This window comes from Tachypleus tridentatus, chromosome 11 (assembly GCF_004210375.1).
Source record: "Tachypleus tridentatus isolate NWPU-2018 chromosome 11, ASM421037v1, whole genome shotgun sequence".
Classification (NCBI taxonomy): Eukaryota; Metazoa; Arthropoda; class Merostomata; order Xiphosura; family Limulidae; genus Tachypleus; species Tachypleus tridentatus.
This window is the reverse complement of record NC_134835.1, coordinates 32894730-32912957: the sequence shown is the minus strand read 5'-3', so window position 1 is coordinate 32912957 and position 18228 is coordinate 32894730. Positions and strand designations below refer to the sequence as shown.

The window sequence follows — 18228 nt, the reverse complement described above, 5'->3', positions numbered from 1 at the left end:
ATAGCTAACTATATCCTGAACTTCAAAGTAATAGCTAGCTATATCTTGAACTTCAATGTAATAGCTAATTATATCCTGGACTTCAATACAATAGTTAACTATATCCTGAACTTCAGTGCAATAGCTAACCTTATCCTGAACTTCAAAGTAATAGCTAACTATATCCTGAACCTCAATGTAATAAGTAACTATAACCTGAATTTCAATGTAATAACTAACTATATCCTTAACTTCAATGTAATAACTTACTATATCCTGAACTTTGTATAACAGCTAACAATATCCTGAGATTCAATGTAATAGTTCACTATATCCTGTACTACAATGTAATAGCTAAGTATATCCTGAACTTCAGTGTAATATTTATCTATATCCTGAACTTTAGTGTGATATTTATCTATATCCTGAACTTCAGTGTAATATTTATCTATATCCTGAACTTCAGTGTAATAGTTATGTATATCCTGAACTTCAGTGTAATAGTTATCTATATCCTGAACTTCAGTGTAATATTTATCTATATCCTGAACATCAGTGTGATATTTATCTATATCCTGAACTTCAGTGTAATATTTATCTATATCCTGAACTTCAGTGTAATAGTTATGTATATCCTGAACTTCAGTGTAATAGTTATCTATATCCTGTACTACAATGTAATAGTTATCTATATCCTGTACCACAATGTAATAGTTATCTATATCCTGAACTTCAGTGTAATAGTTAACTGCATCCTGAACTTCAAAGTAATAGCTAACTATATCCTGAACTCCAGTGTAATATTTATCCATATCCTAAACTTCAATATATTATTTAACTTTATCCTAAACTCTATGGTAACAGTTATATATATTTTGAACTGATATCTAGTGATTAGCTATCCTGAACTTTAATACAGCGGATGAAGTACATCTACAAATTCAATGTAAAATTAACGTGCGCGAACTGTAGTTTATGTAATAACCATACTGGCTTTCAACGTAGTAGCTAATTAGTCTAAAGTACAATGATCAGGCTGCTAGCCTTTGGTGTAGAACATCAATTTTTCTTAAGTATACTGTAATATTTCCAGTCTGTGTTACATTATTGTTAGTGATTAAGCTAAGTCTTCAGGGTTGTCTATATAGACCGAAAACGAAGGAGGTTTCATTCCCTGAGCATCAGAAAAAAACTGTTTTGTGATACATAAATATTAACAAGGCGGTTTTTCTTAATATCCTTCTTCAGACATGGTGACAAATATGAATTGTTCCATGAGAGAAGTGTTTACGTTAGGTAGAACGTATTAGCTGACAGTATTAAAATCATTTGAACTGTCGTGTCTTTCAACATACGAGATTAGCTAGTTACATGTAACAGGACAAATTTCAATTTACTAAGAATAGAATTTCTTATTCTTCATTTTTGTAAAAACTTAATTTTGTGCGATTCATCATGTGACAAATATTTAAACAATTGCTTTCCTTTAAGATTAACTTTTGCCTTTGTTAATATTTGACTTTCAGTACCTGTCGTTACAAAGGTCCTTACTTTTGTTTTACCTTGCCAAACGATCGAACTAACGTTACTAATGCTATCTTATTACCTTTCAAAATTCTTAGTGCATACTAAAGATATTTATCCGTTTTGATAAAAAGTTCAGAAAAAAACAACCTTTTTACGCCAGATATATACACACACACACACCCACACACACACAGGATTATAAAGAACACCAACGTGGCATGTTTGCGGGCTTCATCAGAATTACTATATATAATTGTTTATTATCAGTCGAAACGTTGGTTAAAAATATTATATAGATGTACCTGAAGCATACTGGTCGTTTCTTTTTTTAATTTTTCATCTTATTACCTTACTGATCCCTCAACCTTAAATTAATTATTAACTTTCACACCTAGAGTAGCTATGCGTTTTTAGTTTTATTTATCCATAGTCCATCTAGCTGCTAAGCCTAAAAGAGGAATTCATCTGGAACATGGGAATGATAAAATAATCTTTTTGTATTGTTTATTAACGGATGAGCAATATTTTTCATTCAGTGGTACAGTTGTTCATATCTTTCCTTCGACTTCTTCAGTTCAGGAATTTCAGTGTAGCTGTAATGCGTAGAGAATATTTGTCTCGAATGTATTTATTTTGGTGACTGTCTTTTTAAAGAACACGTTTCCTAAACCCGGCATGGTCAAGCGTGTTAAGGCGTTCGACTCGTAATTCGAAGGGCGCGGGTTCGAATCCCGGTCGCACCAAACATGCTCGCCCTTTCAGCCGTGGGGACGTTATATTGTGATGGTCAATCCACTATTCGTTGGTAAAAGAGTAGACCAAGAGTTGGCGGTGGGTGGTGATGACTAGCTCCTTTCTTCTAGTCTTACACTGCTAAATTAGGGACGGCTAGCACAGATAGTCCTCGTGTAGCTTTGCGCGAAATTAAAAAAACAAACAAACCGTTTCCTAAACTGTTTTGAATAAATGTAACCTTATTTACTTATTAGCTTTCTTTGTTTTTCTAAAACGTTTATTGGTTTATCACCTTGTGAAGACCAGCTTGCTTTTATTGAAAGAATATAACATACCTGTTATTTAAAGGAATATTTAGACAGTTGATAGTTTCTACTCGAAGAGAAAAATATGACCTGTAAGTGCACTCGTATTCGATCGAAAATGTAAATAAAACCATCAACTTCCCTGTAATAAAATATAAAAGGAAGTTACTTTCACAAGATATTTTGATATAGTAAAAAGACCATCAGATAAATAACTTGATACTTTTTGGTTTGGTCTGTTTTCAATAACAAAAATACAAACACATGAAACGAAATATTTCCGAAGCAGGACCTAAAAAGAAGACAATTACGATAACTTTAAATATTGTAAAAGCATTTTTAAAAAAGTCAATAATTTTTTTTCAAATTCAGAAACTATCCAGGGGGCGCTAGTTATCAAATAATTTTAAGCGACAGTAAGTTGGAACGGAGAAAGAAAATTTCAGCGTTTCTTTCGCCGAAACGTTTTATAAATAGAAAAGTCATTCTTTCTCGAAATTAATGAACTTAAACATTACATTGATTACTAACTGGATGCGTAATAGTAGTGTAATATTAATACGTTTTTTTATTAAAGTAATAATTGATTTTAAACAGGATTTAGTGGTTGTTAAGCCTAATGCTACATAATGTTCCGTCACCAAGCAATCGAAACCCGGTTTTTTAGCTTCTTAATCTTGCAGACTAACCTGTGAGACACTGTAAGGCTAACTGTTTGAATGATAATCAAGAGGGAATCCTCAATAGCTGCGACTGTAATATGGCCTCTAATCGATCAAGATATGAAACTATGAGTTAAAGGTTTGTACTTGAAAATAAAAACTCAGAGCCATTCTCTAAGCCGCTATGTCATGGCTAAAAAATTCTTTTATAAATTCGGCTTATTAAATCTTACTTCGGGTCGCTGAATACATTGTCAAGCAGCTAGTCAGCACTTAGATATTACTGAGAAACAAGCAATGAACAATGTTAAAATAAAATTACTGACGTTACAGCCTTCCAACCTAAAGGGCAGGTTAGTTGGAAGACTATATGTCACATACGAGTAAAAAATTTAGGATTCACAGATAGTTTTTAAGTTTAATTACGAACAACATCGATTGACAACGAAACGTTTTCGATCATAGAGAATAGTAATTTCTATAGTATCGATTTCGCCACGTAAAAGACTGACGTACAAGGATTAGATATAAATCTCAGAATATAAAGTAAGTGTTAGTAACTCATAAAAAATAGTGAATGTGTGCAGTTTGAGGCTTTACCTGCAAGTTGAGACCTACCTTACTGTAGTTAATGTATGGTGATATAAATATATGCGTACAACGTGGAATCAATCAACAAGTGAAATGTTTTGAATTAATCTGTTAAAGAGTTTGTTTGTTTGTTTGTTTGTTTTGAATTTCGCTCAAAGCTACACGAGGCCTATCTGTGCTAGCCGTCCCTATTTTAGCAGTGTAAGACTAGAGGAAAGGCAGCTAGTCATCACCACCCACCGCCAACTCTTAGGCTACTTTTTTACCAACGAATAGTGGGATTGACCGTCAATTTATACCGACCCCACGGCTGAAAGAACGAGCATGTTTGGTGCGACTAGGATTCGAACCCGCGACCCTCGGATTACGAGTCGAACGACAAATACACTTGGCCATGCCGGGGCCCTTTTCTTTCCTCGTTCGGTGTACTCTTCCCACTCCCACGGCGACAGTTGAAGAGAGAAGATTCTCTTTTCCGGAATCTTTGACCCCCTGGCAGTACAGCGGTAAGAATCTGGATTTACAATGCTAAAATCAGAGGTTTGATTCCCCTCGGTGGACTAACCATATAACCCTATGTGGCTTTACTGTAAAGAAAACACACTCGTAATGTTTAAATATTTGAGCGGCGTAGTTGATGATTATATTGTATAAAAAAAGTCTTACATTTTTACGTTTCCTTCTGCTAATAAAACCGTAGAAAAATATTTAAAATTAATTAACAAAAACCTGAATCGTGTGTTTTTTGTTGTTTTTTTTCTGAGAATATACGGAAATGTGTATAAGTTTATGAGGAGTTCATAGATCAATAATTGGATAACATTATGAAAAGTTATGATTGATTTTTTTGTCAGTAGAGTTTGGAGATTTTTAAAACTAAAATTTAGTATTATTGTGTGCACATTATATATGTGGAACGATCACCGTTTGGGAACGCTTGGTAATGAAAAACTGCTGAGACAACGGGCCAGAACCTTTGAGTGTTTTTATTTTTTTATGTCAAGACGGTAAACGAGGTCGGTTTCAAAGTTAACCTGCAAATGTAATATAGCAAGAGGTGTTACGAGAGTGTAGCAGATGCGGATTCGATCACGATGACGCTTCAGTTGCTCAAAAGTTAGCAGTGGAGAACCAATGAAGTGTCACCAGAGGAGGAGGTGTGATGAAGGTCCCAGAGACAAGTACCACGTACATCTGTGTACAGGAGCGGAAAGTACCACGCACATCTGTGTACAGGAGCAGTAATCTTACGGATGTATCCAACGACTTCCCTTCAAATGGGAATAAAGGCAGAAGAAAAATATCAATTTAAGATAAAGTAAACATTGGATAGTACGAATAAGTGAGGTGCAAGAATGGTGTAAAGATAAGAGGAAAGAGAGGGGTGGGAAAGCACCAATATAATGACGAAGTATCATGACCATAACGTGTGAGTGGCCGATTTTGGTAGGATAGAAACACCTTTTCGAGTACCAAGAAACATCATGTCATACACTGTCATATACTTCACTGTTAGGCTTACGGATTTTTTTTTGGATCAGAGGGGATACCACGCCACCTACCAAAATATCAATATTTTCTGTCATTCGTTTGTTTTTGAATTTCGCACAAAGCTACTCGAGAGCTATCTGCGCTAACCGTCCCTAATTTAGCAGTGTAAGACTAGAGGGAAGGCAGCTAGTCATCAACACCTACCGCTAACTTTTGGGTTACTCTTTTACCAACGAATAGTGGGATTAACCGTATCATTATAACGCCCCTACGGCTGAAAGGGCGAGCATGTTTGGCGCGACGGGGATGCGAACCCGCGACTCACAGATAACGAACGAGTCGCACGCCTTAACACGCTTGGCCATGTCGTGCCATTTTCTGTCGTTTGGTTATACATTGCTTGTTAAAAGTGTAGTATGAACTATGTTTCCATTCAGTTACTTTTTATTTATTTATTTATTTTATTAAAGTTTATTATTGCTATTAGCTATGATCAGTTTAGTGTGATTTTGATAAGTTTGCTTAAGTTTTTATTGTCCCCTAGTGGCAAAGCTGCATGTCTACGGATCCACATAACTAAAAACCGAGTTTCGATACTCGTGGTTGGTAGAGCACAAATAGCCCATAGCGTAGCTTTGTACTTATTTCTAAACGTAAAGAAGTTTTAATTACAATATATATATTTTTCACTCTAAATATTCAATAATAAATGTATTTCAACAGTTTAGAATGGTTCTTAGCTCACATACCCTCAATATCTGTCAAACTAAAATCTACATTGAAACTTTATGTTCGTTTCGGTTTTATGCTGAGTTCGGCGATCATTTATAAGTATTTCGATATTACTGTCAAATCTGAAGTGTTGAATCCAATTGAAACAAGTCAGGCGGGTTGGCCCGCTACTCGATCTCAGAAGGAACTTGCCAAATATCGATTCCATATTTTGAAATCAGAACCGTTTTGATGCATTTCGCAAATGTTTGGATTAAAAGTGATTATTTTAAGGCCAAATGATAGCCATTGTATTTGAGTGTCAACACTCGGAGAGACGACTCTGGAATTTTAAAAGTGGTAATGCGAAACTGTTGGTGAGATAAAGTTGTAATGCAGAGCTTAGAGAAAATAAGGTTATGTGTGCGACGTTATGGAGGAATAAGGTGGGAAAGCGAAATTTGTAGAATAAGCATAACCTTTAGGAAGAGAGAGTGAAAGAAACAGGTAATGATGCAAAATTTGTGGAGAAAAAGTGGTAATTGAAAATTTGTGGACAGAGAAAAGAAGACGGTCAGGCCAGAGATAGACTTTGTGATAAAGTTTTAAATTTTTCTTTGTTTTTGGAATTTCTCTAAAAGCTACACGAGGGCTATCTGCACTAGCCGTTCCTAATTTAGCAGTGTAAGACTAGAGGGAAGGGTAGCTAATCAGCACCACCTAATTAGAGAAATTAAAACTGATAAAGTTAAGTAAACAAATAGTAGTACTTTATTTACCTTATTTTTATTATTCTTATTTTTCAATTAATTTATTCTTTACTTTAGAAAGCAGTAGCCTTCCCACAACTGTCTGCAGCCAGTTAAGGGTGATATAGATGTGGGACGTTGTGGGCTTTGGCACCCACATCTCGCTCTCCTAATTTCTATTTCTGTATCTGTTACTACTCTTTTATTTCTCATATGAGACTGGCGATTGGAGGTTAAGACTGATAGATGGTGTATTTCTACCGTAATCGGGGCCCTAATATTGTAGTCACCTCCATAACCTAGGATACATTTTATATTCCATATTATAGCTTGTAACCTGGGATCTTTTCAAATAGTACAGCGTGCTTTTTATTATTTTTTTAACTTATTGTGGTTTCGGCTTGTTTTCAGGTTATAACAAACTAAATATAACATAATCTAATAGCTATAATATAATATATAATAAAGCCAAAATGTCCAACAGTTTAAAAAACAGTACATGAAAAATATCTGGGGATATTGAATGACAATAAACGCTTTTAGGTCGCTTCTAATCTGAATTTATTTAAACCAAACCTAAGCCTAGTCGCACGTATCAATTATCCAGCATGGTCGAACGATAAATTGTCCATTTTTAAATGCACGACTAAATCTCGACGTTTCCTGTACGATAATAGAACTGTTTACGTCTCCTATCTACCTGGAAAATTACTCTGTGGGAATTTCCTTTGTCTATTTTCAATTATTAAATGTAGTGCTGTGTGCTGTTTAACCCAAACTATTGCTTAAGCTATCAACAAATAGGTTGAAAATTCTTTCTTTCGGTTATTACGACTAGTTACGTACACGAATAGAATCGTAATCTCAATTATTATAATAATTTTTTTTTATGAATGGAAAATATTTCATAAATAACGAAAGGCATACTGACGAAAAACATTATAATTCGAACGAATAGATAGACGAAAATAAACACATTTCATTCTAGAGTAAGTGTGTTTAGTGAGTTATTCATGTGTAAAAGATGCACTTATATTTAAATCGATACCGAATTATACAGGTTCATCACCCAAATACCGTTTTCACGCACATCACGAACCATCTATCAACGAACTTCCTGTTTTGATTCTTCATCTCTTCCAGTTCTATCGTCAAGAGACTTCACTAAGTCTTGTCACACTGTACATCCTGTTACGCCTGCTACAGATAATGAACATCAGAGAAAAATGGACAAGTCACAGCAGCATGCTGAGAAGTTCCTGCATGAATAACGTACTAACTTGATTTGTTTGCTTGTCCTCAAGCGTAAAGTTGCACAATACCCTATTAGTACTGTCCCCATCATGCGTATCGATACCCAATTTTTAGCATCGAAAGTCCAGAGATTTACTGCTAAGTGGTTGATTGGGTGACTCTGTTATTTAAACAGGAATTCCAGTGGAAGAAAACTAATACACTAAAACTGATCTACGAAACGGATTTTAACGTGTTTAACTATTACACACACCCAGCAGTCTTTTATTACATACGCTACTCTTTCAATTAGCAGTCTCTTATTCCACATCTTACCAGTATTCTGTTACATAGCTAGCAGTCTTTTATTCCACATCTTACCAGTATTCTGTTACATAGCTAGCAGTCTTTTATTCCACATCTTGCCAGTATTCTGTTACATAGCTAGCAGTCTTTTATTGCACATCTTACCAGTATTCCATTACATAGCTAGCAGTCTTTTATTCCACATCTTACCAGTATTCCGTTACATAGATAGCAGTCTTTTATTGCACATCTTACCAGTATTCCATTACATAGCTAGCAGTCTTTTATTCCACATCTTACCAGTATTCCGTTACATAGATAGCAGTCTTTTATTCCACATCTTACCAGTATTCCATTACATAGCTAGCAGTCTTTTATTGCACATCTTACCAGTATTCCATTACATAGCTAGCAGTCTTTTATTCCACATCTTACCAGTATTCTGTTACATAGCTAGCAGTCTTTTATTGCACATCTTACCAGTATTCTGTTACATAGCTAGCAGTCTTTTATTGCACATCTTACCAGTATTCTGTTACATAGCTAGCAGTCTTTTATTCCACATCTTACCAGTATTCTGTTACATAGCTAGCAGTCTTTTATTCCACATCTTACCAGTATTCTGTTACATAGCTAGCAGTCTTTTATTGCACATCTTACCAGTATTCCATTACATAGCTAGCAGTCTTTTATTCCACATCTTACCAGTATTCCGTTACATAGATAGCAGTCTTTTATTCCACATCTTACCAGTATTCTGTTACATAGCTAGCAGTCTTTTATTGCACATCTTACCAGTATTCCATTACATAGCTAGCAGTCTTTTATTCCACATCTTACCAGTATTCCGTTACATAGCTAGCAGTCTTTTATTGCACATCTTACCAGTATTCCATTACATAGCTAGCAGTCTTTTATTCCACATCTTACCAGTATTCTGTTACATAGCTAGCAGTCTTTTATTGCACATCTTACCAGTATTCCATTACATAGCTAGCAGTCTTTTATTCCACATCTTACCAGTATTCCGTTACATAGATAGCAGTCTTTTATTCCACATCTTACCAGTATTCCATTACAGAGCTAGCAGTCTTTTATTCCACATCTTACCAGTATTCCGTTACATAGCTAGCAGTCTTTTATTCCACATCTTACCAGTATTCTGTTACATAGCTAGCAGTCTTTTATTGCACATCTTACCAGTATTCTGTTACATAGCTAGCAGTCTTTTATTCCACATCTTACCAGTATTCTGTTACATAGCTAGCAGTCTTTTATTCAACATCTTACCAGTATTCCATTACATAGCTAGCAGTCTTTTATTCCACATCTTACCAGTATTCCATTACATAGCTAGCAGTCTTTTATTCAACATCTTACCAGTATTCCATTACATAGCTAGCAGTCTTTTATTCCACATCTTACCAGTATTCCATTACATAGCTAGCAGTCTTTTATTCCACATCTTACCAGTATTCCATTACATAGCTAGCAGTCTTTTATTCCACATCTTACCAGTATTCCATTACATAGCTAGCAGTCTTTTATCCCACATCTTACCAGTATTCCATTACATAGCTAGCAGTCTTTTATTCAACATCTTACCAGTATTCCATTACATAGCTAGCAGTCTTTTATTCCACATCTTACCAGTATTCCATTACATAGCTAGCAGTCTTTTATTCCACATCTTACCAGTATTCTGTTACATAGCTAGCAGTCTTTTATTCCACATCTTACCAGTATTCCGTTACATAGCTAGCAGTCTTTTATTGCACATCTTACCAGTATTCCATTACATAGCTAGCAGTCTTTTATTCTACATCTTACCAGTATTCCATTACATAGCTAGCAGTCTTTTATTCCACATCTTACCAGTATTCCATTACATAGCTAGCAGTCTTTTATTCTACATCTTACCAGTATTCCATTACATAGCTAGCAGTCTTTTATTCCACATCTTACCAGTATTCCATTACATAGCTAGCAGTCTTTTTTATTCCACATCTTACCAGTATTCCATTACATAGCTAGCAGTCTTTTATTCCACATCTTACCAGTATTCTGTTACATAGCTAGCAGTCTTTTATTCCACATCTTACCAGTATTCCATTACATAGCTAGCAGTCTCTTACTCCACATCTTACCAGTATTCCATTACATAGCAAGCAGTCTTTTATTCAACATCTTACCAGTATTCCATTACATAGCTAGCAGTCTTTTATTCCACATCTTACCAGTATTCCATTACATAGCTAGCAGTCTTTTATTCCACATCTTACCAGTATTCCATTACATAGCTAGCAGTCTTTTATTCCACATCTTACCAGTATTCTGTTACATAGCTAGCAGTCTTTTATTCCACATCTTACCAGTATTCCATTACATAGCTAGCAGTCTTTTATTCCACATCTTACCAGTATTCTGTTACATAGCTAGCAGTCTTTTATTCCACATCTTACCAGTATTCCATTACATAGCTAGCAGTCTCTTACTCCACATCTTACCAGTATTCCATTACATAGCTAGCAGTCTTTTATTCAACATCTTACCAGTATTCCATTACATAGCTAGCAGTCTTTTATTCCACATCTTACCAGTATTCCATTACATAGCTAGCAGTCTTTTATTCCACATCTTACCAGTATTCTGTTACATAGCTAGCAGTCTTTTATTGCACATCTTACCAGTATTCCATTACATAGCTAGCAGTCTTTTATTCAACATCTTACCAGTATTCCATTACATAGCTAGCAGTCTTTTATTCCACATCTTACCAGTATTCCATTACATAGCTAGCAGTCTTTTATTCCACATCTTACCAGTATTCTGTTACATAGCTAGCAGTCTTTTATTCCACATCTTACCAGTATTCCATTACATAGCTAGCAGTCTTTTATTGCACATCTAACCAGTATTCTATTACATATTTAGGAGTGTTTTATTCCATATCTTACCAGTATTTATTACATAATGAGCAGTCTTTTATTCCACATCTAACCAGTATTCTCTTACATATCTAGCAGTCTTTTATTCCACATGTATCCAGTATTCTATTACATACTTAGAAGGCTTTTATTGCACATCTAACCAGTATTCTATTACATATTTAGGAGTGTTTTATTCCATATCTTACCAGTATTTATTACATAATGAGCAGTCTTTTATTCCACATCTAACCAGTATTCTCTTACATACCTAGCAGTCTTTTATTCCACATGTATCCAGTATTCTATTACATACTTAGAAGGCTTTTATTGCACATCTAACCAGTATTCTATTACATACTTAGCAGTCTTTTGTTCCACATCTAACCAGTATTCTGCTACATATTTAGCAGTCTTTTATTATACATTTAACCAGAGTTCTATTACATATTTAGTATTCTTTTATTATTCATATAACCGGTTTTCTATTACATATTTAGCAGTATTTTGTTCTACATCTAAACAGCATTCTATTACATACTTAGAAGTCTTTTATTATACATCTAATAAGTATTCTATCAGACACATAGCAGTTTTATATTGCACATTTTATAGTAACTTCGTGTGACGCATTTGACGAATATTTATGAAATACCCAGCAGCCTTCTATTATATACTCAAAGATCATCTATCACACACGTTGTAGCTTTCTACGACACACTTAATAGCTCTCTATTACATATATGTTAGCTTTCTGTTACAAACTTGGCAGTCGTGGAATCATCTCATTATAACAAACTTTCCATATCCCACATTTAATTCGTTCTCTAATTTTCATATATATGTTTCCACCGCTTCTCTCGATTTTTTGTTACTTGCTCTGCTTATTTTCATTCAAGTTTTCCGTCTTATCTTTTGTTTTGCATTTTGATCCATTGATTAATTCCATTCTGTTTGAAGTTTTCATTAGTTGTTTTTGTATTTCTTCTTTCTGGTTCTCCGATGGGTCAGTAGTAAGTTAATGGACTTTCAGAGATTCAATTCCTGCAGTGAATAGAGAGCAGATAGTCCGTTATGTAGCCTTATGGTTAAAACAAGGTATGTTTCATGTTTCACTACTTTATTTTTTACGTCTCATGTTTATCAAGTTTTATCTCAAAATTCTACATGTCATTCATTTCATCTAATCATTCATAATCAGGATATATTAAACTTAGACTTTATTTCAAATTGTTATTATTAACAGCTTTCTATTGCCTCATCAGAAATATAATTTATCTTCTATATGGGTCCGTCATGGCCAAGCGTGTTAAGGCGTTCGACTCGTAATCCGAAGGTCTCGGGTTCGAAACCCCGTCCCATCAAACATGCTCACCCTTTCAGCCGTGAGGGCTTTATAAAGTGACGGTCAATCCCACTATTTGTTGGTAAAAAAGTAGCCCAAGAGTTGGCGATGGGTGGTGATGACTAGCTACCTTCCCTCTAGTCTTACACTGCTAAATTAGGGACGACTAGCGCAGATAGCCCTTGAGTAGCTTTGCGCGAAATTAAAAAAAAACAAACTCTTCTATATTTTCTTCGCCTTTGCTCTCTCCCTTTTGAATAATAGGACTAAATCTACTTGAACTTGTCTTTCTACTTTTTCCTTCTAGTTCTTGTTCAGAATGTTCTTATATTGATACACTTTTTGACTTTCTTTTTATTTTTCAATATTTATTTCCCATTATCATTATTGCTATAACATTCAATATATCTCGGTCTTCCGAGATATATTATATTATATTATATTATATTATATTATATTATATTATATTATATTATATTATATTATATTATATTATATTATATTATATTATGTATTCTTTCTAACTGAGTTCATTGTATTTATTTTTATTATACTATGCAAAGTGTTTAGTGCTTTATATGGACACTATTTCTGAGTCTTCTTCAAATCGTTAGAATCCGTGTGGCTGCTTTTGGTCAACTCTATCTGACGGAAGTGTGTATTCGGAATATTTCTGTAGTATGGTTTCCATTCCAAATACTCCGTCGTAAGACTGTCATGTCCAAATGTCCCACTCACTCCTCCCTTTCCATATGTCATGCAGTATAAGATGACAACGGTTTCCCAACAGCCATTTCAATAGTCCGGTCGTACAGAAATCAATAAGCACTATGTCCTGTACCTTGATCGTTACGTAAGTACATAAATGTTCCAGTCTCCATCTGCTCGAGACGTTCGACTTCTTGCGAGTCTCTTTCTGGATGGTCTGTCTCTCACAAAATTAATCTATCCTTTTTATTCAATGTCTTTAAGTATCATAGATGTTTCCTTTTAGAACTTGTATAACTTCTTTTTGAGCACAGATTTATGATTTGAGTGTACGAATATCTTGAGGCATAAAGGGCTGTTACATACCCCTTGTCCAAAGAGATCAAATCCAGTAGCATCACCTCGGCTCCGCATGTCCAGGTAGGTTAGGGCGTTCGACTCGTAATCTGAGGAGTCGCGGGTTCGAATCACCGTTGCACCACCCTTTCAGCCGTGGGGGCGTTATAAATTTACAGTGAATCCCGCTATTCGTTGGTAATAGAGTAGCCCAAAAATTGTCGGTGAGTGGTGATGACTACCTGCCATCCCTCTACTCTTACACTGCAAAATTATGGACGGCTAGCGCAGATAGCCCTCGTGTAGCTTTGCTCGAAATTCAAAAAACAAACAAACAAACAATCAAAGCACCACATCACCAAGGTAACGTCAGTAAACGTGAAAATACAGTTCTCATAAATGCAACACAAATTTATTTTGGTTGTGGTTGCCACTGAGTTGCCTATATACATATTGAAAATTGTTTTAACATTAGGTACTCGACCCCTTTCCACTGATGTTTATTCTTTTCTGGTTTGCCAGAAAATCTATCTAATCTATGTATTGTTTCACTAGACATTTTACTCTTAGAAATTAAAAAATATATATCCACTGCTTCTGGTAGTAACTTTCCCACCGTCTCATCCGGCTGTCCATTGATGTCTTTACTTCTCATTTTTGGTGATTTCAGGTTTGTGCGAGATTTCTAAAAAGGATAACTTGATTTAGGGGACCAACTTTATCTATTATTAAGGATCCAGCCTTCCGAACTTTACAGTACCTTTCTGGCTACGGAAAGTGTCGTCACAAACCTCTGAAAAATTCATGACTGCAACAGACGCCATACCTTGAGCAAAGAAGTCGTGTTCTATGACGCAAAGAAACGTTTTGAATCACTTATACGTATAGTCTTTTTCTGTGCTTGATTTAATATGCTTATGTTCTTGTGTCTACAGTTTTCTTCTCTTTCAAGCAAATAAACTTCGTAACCACTGTGATTAATAGAAATGGACAAAAATGTAAAAGTCTAATCATGATTTATTGTTATCATGATAAAAAATCGTTGGTATATTTTTCCAGAGTCAGGCAAGACAAGCACTATAATATGATAAAAAACACACGTTTGGTCATAGCCACAGTGTTTTCAAAGAATTAAACATATATATGCTATATTAAACCGGATTTACATTTGATAATTAGCAAGTAACATGACAGTCGCAACCTATATAATGCCTCAGTGGAGCATCCATCATTTACCATAGATAGATTTTTGACGTTGTTTGGCATTGCTTAAGTAGTGTGACGTTACCGAAAACTGATCGGTTTTCGGAATACGTGTGTAAAAAAAGCCATTTGTTATGTAAAATATTCATATACTCGACTATAAAAATATATTCAGCTCAGGAGTTTAGGATTTTCAAACACAAGGTATTCTTTGTACTTAACCACAAAGGAAAGCAAAGAATATGGATAAACTTGGGACATCAGAACCATAGAGAAAGAAACCTATAGCAAGCAACCATTGTATTAATTAAAGTCCGTTGTTCTGCAACAAATCCATGAACACAGAGGTTAATGGCAAAGTCATTCACGTGCTAAAGGCATCAGTGTGCAAAACAAACAGGTAAAATATCTATCAGAAAAAGTAGCCAATAGGTATAAAATTGACAAGATAACTTTTAGTCATAACCTCCTTTCAACCTTCGTATATCTCAAGCAGCTGGATAATGAAACCAGCTCTTCCATGAAACCATGGATAATGAAACCATGCTCTTCCGTATAAAGACAAGCAAGTCAAGGCGCCCGCCACAGCACCAATGAATTTTTGTGCCATCAGACTGTCAAAACCAGTACAGTGAAAATTACCGTTTTCAACCAAAAGATGGATTATGGAAAGCAATCACGGATGATTGGTATGCTTCGTGCATGAAAATATAACGATGAAGCCTTTTGGATTAAACAATACACTTCATTGCCAAGCTCAATCGTTTGACAAAGCATGATCCAAAGCGACAATATGAATCTTACCCATGTCATGACAGTCGAAAATCATTTTAATGAAAATTACTAGTGGCCGGGAAAAGCGTTTCTTTGTTTATATATCCACTACTTTTGATACATTGCGCTGCGATTGTGATTACATAGGTGTATGTATTTACTCATTAATTATCTCACTGCTTTCTCATCAATTACAAAGATTTAGGAAATAATGAAGACGTTTCAAGGAATCTACAGCAACAACAACCAGAATTACAACAACAAGAGCTACAACTCTGATATAATTTATTTCTGTTAAATTATCACTAATACAAATTTACAGAACTTCATTATGCAAAATTATCATTAATTTATAAATCGTCACGCAGTTTTAAAAAATGCATATATTTAAATTTTTGGCCTGGCATATCCAGGTAGTTAGGGCGTTTGACTTGTAATCTGAGTGTTACAGATTCGGATACCCGTCCCACCAAACGTTGTGGGGACGTTATAAATTGACAGTCAATCCCACAATTCGTTGGTAAAGGAGTAGTTTAAAGTTGGCGGGGAGTGGTGAGGACTCGCTGCCTTCTCTCTAGTCTTACACTGCTAAATTAGGGACGGCTTGTGCAGTTTTGAGCGAAATTCAAAACTAACCAAAACCATTATATAATTCTACGGTTAAAACTAGTTTTTTATTTAATAGTTGTTAGTTTAGACAAACTTTGTATTGGATGAAAGCGACAGTTGGATATTTTGTGTGTTGTTGACATTTTCAATACTCGCTTATATTTATATGCAAATAAAACATGTCAGAATAAAATAAGTGTTAGAATTACATTAGTTGTGTCTTTTATTCATTTCGTTTAATATAAATCCCATGTAATTCTCTTATTTTTCTATTGAAATATCAATTTTTAAAGACAAACTAACGAAACCTAACAAATCCCAAGTCTCTTGTTATTCCAAACTTTAAAAACAACATTCTTTCAGAGAAGAAGTTACATGTGGGATTTGTTTGGTTTCTTGTCCAAACGAGAAGATAATTCAGGATGTGAGCTAGTGAGTGTGGAAGGTAGGAATAAAAAAACACACGTAAGATTCGTGAAAAGACGTTCTTTTGGCATAGTTCAAATACCAACGTTGGATTATTCCTTACAAGGTTCTTGGAAAACCAATGAATGGTATAATATCTTCTCTCCACATACCGCACTATACATTCTTAGGTACATATAAACCAATACACATCCTTAGGTACATATAAACCAATACACATCCTGAGGTACGTATAAACCAATACACATCCTTAGGTACATATAAAGAAACATATACATTCTTAGGTACATATAAACCAATACACATCCTTAGGTACATGTAAATCAATAAACATCCTTAGGTACAGTCATGTGAAAAAGTTAGGACACCCAATGAAAGCCTGTGTATATTTGTAACATTTTTGGATATATAGATATTTAATCTCGATTTCAACAATACTGAGAGATTATAGGAATATAACTAAACAATTAAAACTGAATAAAAGACTTTCAAGTAATACACATCCTTATACATATAAAAGAATACACATTTTTAGGTACATACAAAACAATACTCATCCTTAGGTACAAATAAAACAATACACATCCTTAAGTGCATATAAAACAATACACATTTTCAGGTACATATAAAGAAACATATACATTCTTAGGTACATATAAACCAATACAAACCATTATGGTAGATATGGATAATTCATATGACTTTGTGTATCAACATAATCATCTCTTTTTCACTACAATATTGTTTTGCTCAGAGTCATATGCTAGTATTCGTATCACTGCCAACAAGAGTTTAAATGTTTCATTTAACAAGATATTGATACTTTGAAGTTTTGTTATTTACAAAATAAATAGTTCACGTACTTGCCACTAGAGAAAAACCCAATAATATCTCTTTTTGATTTTTATACTTTAAAAACAACATGTTTGTAAGTTGGCTTTCATATTTTAAGCTAGAATTTTGAATATACTTTTTGTTCTAAAATATTTAAAAATAATTTTCAAGAAATAGATCTTTTCACATAATCTATAACTGTTGGTCATTTAATAAACGGGCCCGGCATGGCCAAGTGTTAAGGTGTTCGACTCGTAATTCGAGGGTCGTGGGTTCGAATCCCGGTCGCACTAAACATGCTCGCCCTTTCAGCCGTAGGGGCGTTATAATGTGACGGTCAATCCCACTATTCGTTAGTAAAATAGTAGCCCAAGAGTAGGCGATGGGTGGTGGTGACTAGCTGCCTTCGCTCTAGTCTTACACTGCTAAATTAGGGACGGCTAGCACAGATAGCCCTCGAGTAGCTTTGCGCAAAATTCAAAACAGACAAACAAACATTTGATAAACCGACTCTTGAGAGGAACCCGAAAACATTCTTTAGATTTTCTAATTATAGTTTGCTATGTATCAACTGCAACATTGTAAAACTTAAAAAACAAAGTACTTTGGAATAGAAAGAACACGAAGAAATGAAAACAGCTCTTTAGCGTTGGAAAAGTAGAGTAAGTTTTGAAACAGATGAAAGTGACTTTCTCTTTCTGTATACGTTGAAAATTTAGCAAGATATTACGACATTCCAAAGTGCCTCTAAACAAGCCACCACAAACGTTTTTAAAT

At 34.7% G+C, this 18228-nt stretch overlaps 1 long non-coding RNA gene across 1 annotated transcript in view; it reads right to left on the bottom strand.

The window, feature by feature from the left end:
• Positions 1-4776: 4776 nt before the first annotated feature.
• Positions 4777-18228, bottom strand: part of LOC143231463 (uncharacterized) — a 39497-nt gene continuing 26045 nt past the window's right edge. Inside the window, exon 3 of the long non-coding RNA XR_013016933.1 lies at positions 4777-5070. This is a non-coding gene — a long non-coding RNA (uncharacterized LOC143231463). The remainder of the gene's footprint in view (positions 5071-18228) is intronic.